General features: G+C 35.7%; 1 long non-coding RNA gene across 2 annotated transcripts in view; it reads right to left on the bottom strand.

Annotated features, from left to right (window-relative positions):
- Positions 1-5,535, bottom strand: part of LOC107080672 — a 33,475-nt gene that overhangs the window by 4,104 nt on the left and 23,836 nt on the right. For both annotated transcript variants that reach the window (XR_001480972.1, XR_001480971.1), the window contains exon 4: positions 2,736-2,822. This is a non-coding gene — a long non-coding RNA (uncharacterized LOC107080672). The remainder of the gene's footprint in view (positions 1-2,735; positions 2,823-5,535) is intronic.

Raw genomic sequence — 5,535 nt, 5'->3', positions numbered from 1 at the left:
CTGATTTGTTTTCCTGAGAAAGATTGTTGAAGTTGAAGAGCTGACTAGTTCCACCATGTGTGACTTCACACCTGAACTCACACCCCCGCATGTAGTACTGGTCAATTAAACAAACTGCAGCAGAGCAGTCAGGCTGTTTTGACTCACAGTGTTTCACATCTGGAGCTCCAGCAGGACAGTTATGCAGCCACTTCACTTTGTAATCACACCGTCCATTTGTCTTCACAGAACAAGTTAATATCACTTTATCTGTGATCCTTTGTTTAGTTACTGATGAGGAAACAGTAGGAGAGACATTTTACACAAAACATACAGAATAAGTCACTGTACTTATTATGGCTATAAATTAGTTTGAATTTTTCGTATAAAATAATAATTCTGCAGTAAAATAACAAAAACAGCACTAAAAAAAGATTGAAAAGGAGTAAAAATGGCTTCATATTAATACTCACTGTGGACGACAGACAGATCAACTCCAGACTGATGAACCAGGATGTGATTATCTGGTTTGTTTCCAGCTTGGTATTGTTGGCATTGATAACGACCAGCATCCTCCTCTTTGACATTCCTTATTACCAGAGAACAGCTTTCTAAACTCAGTTTGTTTGATTTACTTTGCAGATTTGGGTCAATCTGTCCCAGTTTAACCAGCTCTACCGAGAATATATCTAAACTGTAGATCCATATGGTGCCATTACAGTTTGTCTGACCAATAATCAAACATTGGCAGGACAAAACCACAGTATCTCCAGATCTTATCAAAACAGCTGCTCGATCTGCAAACACTGTTGACAAACAGGAAGAGACAGTTGAGAAAAAAAAATTAGATGATCAAAGTTTGAATATTTTAAAATTCAAGTATTAAAACAATATTGTTAATATGTTTCTTTATCATTTTCCAGGTTTAAAGACAGAAACTAGTTGATTCATGGTAGAATGATAAATGTAGCCTTTGTTTACTAAATACAGTAGAATAAATATCCTTAACACAGTTATATATCTGACCTATTTCTATATTTTCTTACCTGTAGAATGAAGCTCTAGTATCAGAAAGAAACAAATTTTAATCCATCCGAGTTCACCCATTGCTCCTCTCAGCTTGTCTTTCTTGTTCTGATGCACTAAACTGTCAGATAGTGGCCGCCTTTTGAAGGTCATTTCTACTTCCTGTATAAGAGGCGTTACTTCCTCACATCTTATACGTTTTAAATAAATAATAATTTTCTTTTTTTCAAAATTCTAACATGAAAAAAAAACATTGATATACTTTATAAATCTTTAAAATAAATAAGGGGTTAAAGTAAATTTCTATAAAAACCTTTTGGTGAACACGTGTTCAGCCTCAAACCTGTTTTGAGATGAAGGCGTTTCTGGGAACCAGAAAGAAGAAGTAAACTGAATGCGTACATGTTCTAAAGTTAGAAACAAGAATTTTTGAAGTCATCTTTTTATCTTTTAGTTTTAGCATTGAGTCAAACTTATTCAACATGTGCATTAGCAGCAAGAAAAGCATAAACTTATAATAGATTAATAGCTATGATTGCTCTTGCCTCCAGTTTAAGTTTTCAGGCTTTCATGAGAACTGAAGGAGGAAGTTGTTTGCGGAGAATGTGGGTAGAAGCTCAGCTCTGCTGGTTCTCGGTGCTGCAAACCCAGGGTCAAACTGTGAGGAAATGCATTATAAACGATCTCAAGTGTTTCACATCAATCCCTAACTTNAAGCTCACATATACTGATTCTGTAATGCCACACAATTAAACAAACAGTAATACTTTTTCTGCTTTGTGATAATTTAAGGTAATACTTGCTTCCATCCATGTTAAAGTGAAAAATCATCTGACCCAATATACACAGCCTTGATTTATACAGATTTGTGTTTGAAAAACTTTAAAGCAAACTAAAGAGTCCTCAGGTGTTTTCATTGTTCTCTCCATCATCATCTTCTTTATGCTCTTAAGGAAAAATAAAAATAGAAACAGATAAAAAAAAAAAAATCAGCAGCAGTTAATGGAATCACTGAATCACTATTTAACACCTCAAACTAAGTAACTCTTAAAGGTAATCCTGAGCCATAGACATGTGATGTTCTGGTTGCTCAGAGGCTTTTTTCACAAAAGCTGAATTCAGAGATTCCAGAATAGGAGATAAAGCCAGGCTCATGCATCAGAATCTGGGTTTAGTCAAAGAGGACTCTGATCTTGTTGCATGTTTGTCTTTTCCTTCCTGCAGCTTTGGGTTCAGTTGGTAAAGATCTAGAAGCACCTGAGAGGTGGAAGTGACAGCCTATAGAGCTGCTCCTGCAAAGTGTTTCTCTCACTGAGAGGCTGCTTGATAACCTGAGTCAGTTTGTTGTTGCAAACAACTTTTCACCTCATTTTATCCACTGTTATCATTATTCTGGGCCGATATTTTTTTTTTATCAATGACAATAAAATTTATCTTTTCACAGAGAATCTTAAATATCAAATAATCCAAATAGATCGGGCTAAGCTTTGACTGTAGAGCTTCCTTTTTTGTTGCCAATAATGAGAAAAGGTTGATAAAGAATTAGTTTAAAAATGCAAATAGTGACAATAAAATCCCTAACTTTACATCAGTAACAGGTGTTGGAGGGGAGAAAACAAAATAACCAACTTTTTCTGGACAGTAATTCATATTCTAAGATTTATACCAACTATACAATCATTCAAAAGTAAAGTGAGATTATAAATCTGCTCCATTTCTTTCTATCTTACCTTTAGTTCTGGTCCAAACGCTGACGCTCACAACCGTTATAGAAAGAGCTGCTAAACCCACAGAGACGATGATGATACGCCATAAACCTGAAAGAGAAGAATATTGTTCTCATGTCGAAGGTCTGAGTAGTAACAGCTTTCCTTTACTTATGTTTTTAATTGTCTTTATTTTGTTATTATATTCTCTACAAAATCAAACAATTATATTATTTCTTTAAAATAAAATTGGTTTTATATTGCATCATGTTGTTTATGGTATTTAAGTCTGAAATATAAAATAAAAGCAACATGTGAAACACACTGATAACACAACCTGATGTTTTCTTTGGGTTAAGACATTTCTAAATAAATGGGGAAAAAAAACATTGTTCTTGAATAAGACCACCGTTATCAGGAGAGCTTATTTTTAGAACAATCAGTGCTTTATCTATTGCTCTCTGAATAATGTTTGATAAAATTGACGGAACTGGGGAATCACATACTAGCAGGTGAATTATTATGATGAAGCTTGTTGATGCTGTAATATATTTTAAAGTCAAAGATGAGAAAATATTTTCTATCTTAATCTGAAGCTCAATAATAAAGATTGAAAAAAATATCAAAGGCGTCTTCATGGGAATCTATACAAATTAAATCTATACAAAAAACACTTAAAACAAGTTTAAGGGTTTAGTGGAGAGAAAAATCCTGAAACCATGAAGCAACATCAGAGCATCTTTACCTCCATTAGATGATGTCTGTTGTGGTTGGACCTGGTTCCCTGCTTTCTTCTATTTCTCTGGTTGGGCTGCATGTGGTTTCAGCTTTTGTTTCAACTTCAGACAAAGATACTAACAAAACCAAAATGTTAAAATGTTCATGTTTTCCCATTTGCTGCAACAATAGTTACATGCAAACAATACATTTCGTGAGATCAGAGATTCAAAATAATGTAATTAACCTAAACCAAAAAGTTTTCTTACCTGATTTGTTTTCCAGAGACGAATTGTTGAAGTTGAAGAGCTGACTGGTTCCACCATGTTTGATTTTACACCTGAACTCACACCCCTGCATGTAGGACAGCTCAATAAAACAAACTGCAGCAGAGCAGTCAGGCTGTTTTGACTCACAGTGTTTCACATCTGGAGCTCCAGCAGTACAGTTATGCAGCCATTTCACTTTGTAATCACACCGTCCATTTGTCTTCACAGAACAAGTTAACGTCCCTTTATCTGTGTCCCTTTGTTCAGTTACTGATGAGGAAACAGTAGAAGAGACATTTTACACAAAACATACAGAACAAGTCACAGTACTTATTGTGGCTGTAAATGAGTTTATATTTTTCAGACAAAATATTAATTCTGCTGTAAAATAACAACAACAGCACTAATAAAACAGTAACAAGGAGAAAAATGACTTCATATTAATACTCACTGTGGACAACAGACAGATCAACTGCAGACTGATTAACCAGGACGTGAGGATGTGATTTGTTTCCAGATTTGTATTGTTGGCAATGATAATGACCAGCATCCTCAACTGTGACATTCCTTATTACCAGAGAACAGCTTTCTAAACTCAGTCGGTTTGACTTACTTTGCAGATTTGGGTCAATCTTTCCGAGTTTAACCAGCTCTACTGAGGAGTTCCTTGAACTGAAGACCCATGTGGTGCCATTACAGTTTGTTTGACCACTAATCAAACATTGACAGGACAAAACCATGGTATCTCCAGATCTTAGCAAAGCAGCTGCTCCATCTGCAAACACAGTCGACAAAACAGGAAGAGACAGTTGAGAAAAAAATAGAAGTTGGAAATCTGAATACTTTAAGATTCCAGAATAAATAAGAGTTTGTTAAGATATTTCTTTGTCATTTTCCAGGTTTAAAGACAGAAAATAGTTAATTTATGGTAGAATGATAAATGTAGCCTTTGTTTATTGAATATAGTAGAATAAATATCCTTAATACAGTTATATATCTGAGCTATTTGAAAATGTCTATATTTTCTTACCTGTAGAACGAAGCTCTAGTATCAGAAATAAACAAACTTTAATCCATCTGAGTTCACCCATTGCTCCTCTCAGCTTGTCTCTCTTGTTCTGATGCACTAAACTGTCAGATAGTGGCCTTTTGAAGGTCATTTCTACTTTCTGTATGAGAGGCGTTACTTCCTCACATCTTAGTGGTTATTAATTTTAATTCATTTTCTTTTGCCTAAATGATGAAATAATAATAATCAAAAAAAACAACAACATAGATTTACTTTATATATCTTTCAGGCGTCGAAGGTGTTAAAGTAAATTTCTATTAAAACCTTTTGGTGAACATCGTGTTCAGCCTCAAACGTGGTTGAGAAGAAGGCGTTTCTGGGAACCAGAAAGAGGAAGTATACTGAATGCATAAATATTCTAGCTAGAAACAAGAACTTTTTTTCTTTTAGATTTAGCATTCAGTCAAACTTGTCCAACATGTGCATTAGCAGCAAGAAAAGCATACACTGTCATGTTTAGGTTTTCAGACTCTGAATAGGAGCAATCACGGAAGCAATGATCAGTTAAAGGTTTTATTGAAGGTTTGTGGAAGTACAGAGAGGAGTCCGGCAGGCAGGGTTGTCAGGATACGGCTGGAAGAGGTTAGGTGACAGGTGAGCAACCGTTCGGTGCTGGTGGATGAGTGAGGGATGTATGAGACTCACAGAGAGGACGGCTTGGCGTCTGTTTGGGAGGATGGTGTCCAGTGATCCAGCCTATTGGTGCAGGTCCGGTTGGCGAGATCGGATGGTGGTGTCTGAGGGTGGACTGGCAGGTGCGCTCAGGCAG

This window comes from Cyprinodon variegatus, unplaced genomic scaffold (genome assembly GCF_000732505.1).
Source record: "Cyprinodon variegatus isolate N-32 unplaced genomic scaffold, C_variegatus-1.0 Scaffold2207, whole genome shotgun sequence".
NCBI lineage: Eukaryota > Metazoa > Chordata > Actinopteri > Cyprinodontiformes > Cyprinodontidae > Cyprinodon > Cyprinodon variegatus.
The sequence above is the reverse complement of the archived record's forward strand: the minus strand, read 5'-3'. Positions and strand labels throughout refer to the sequence as shown.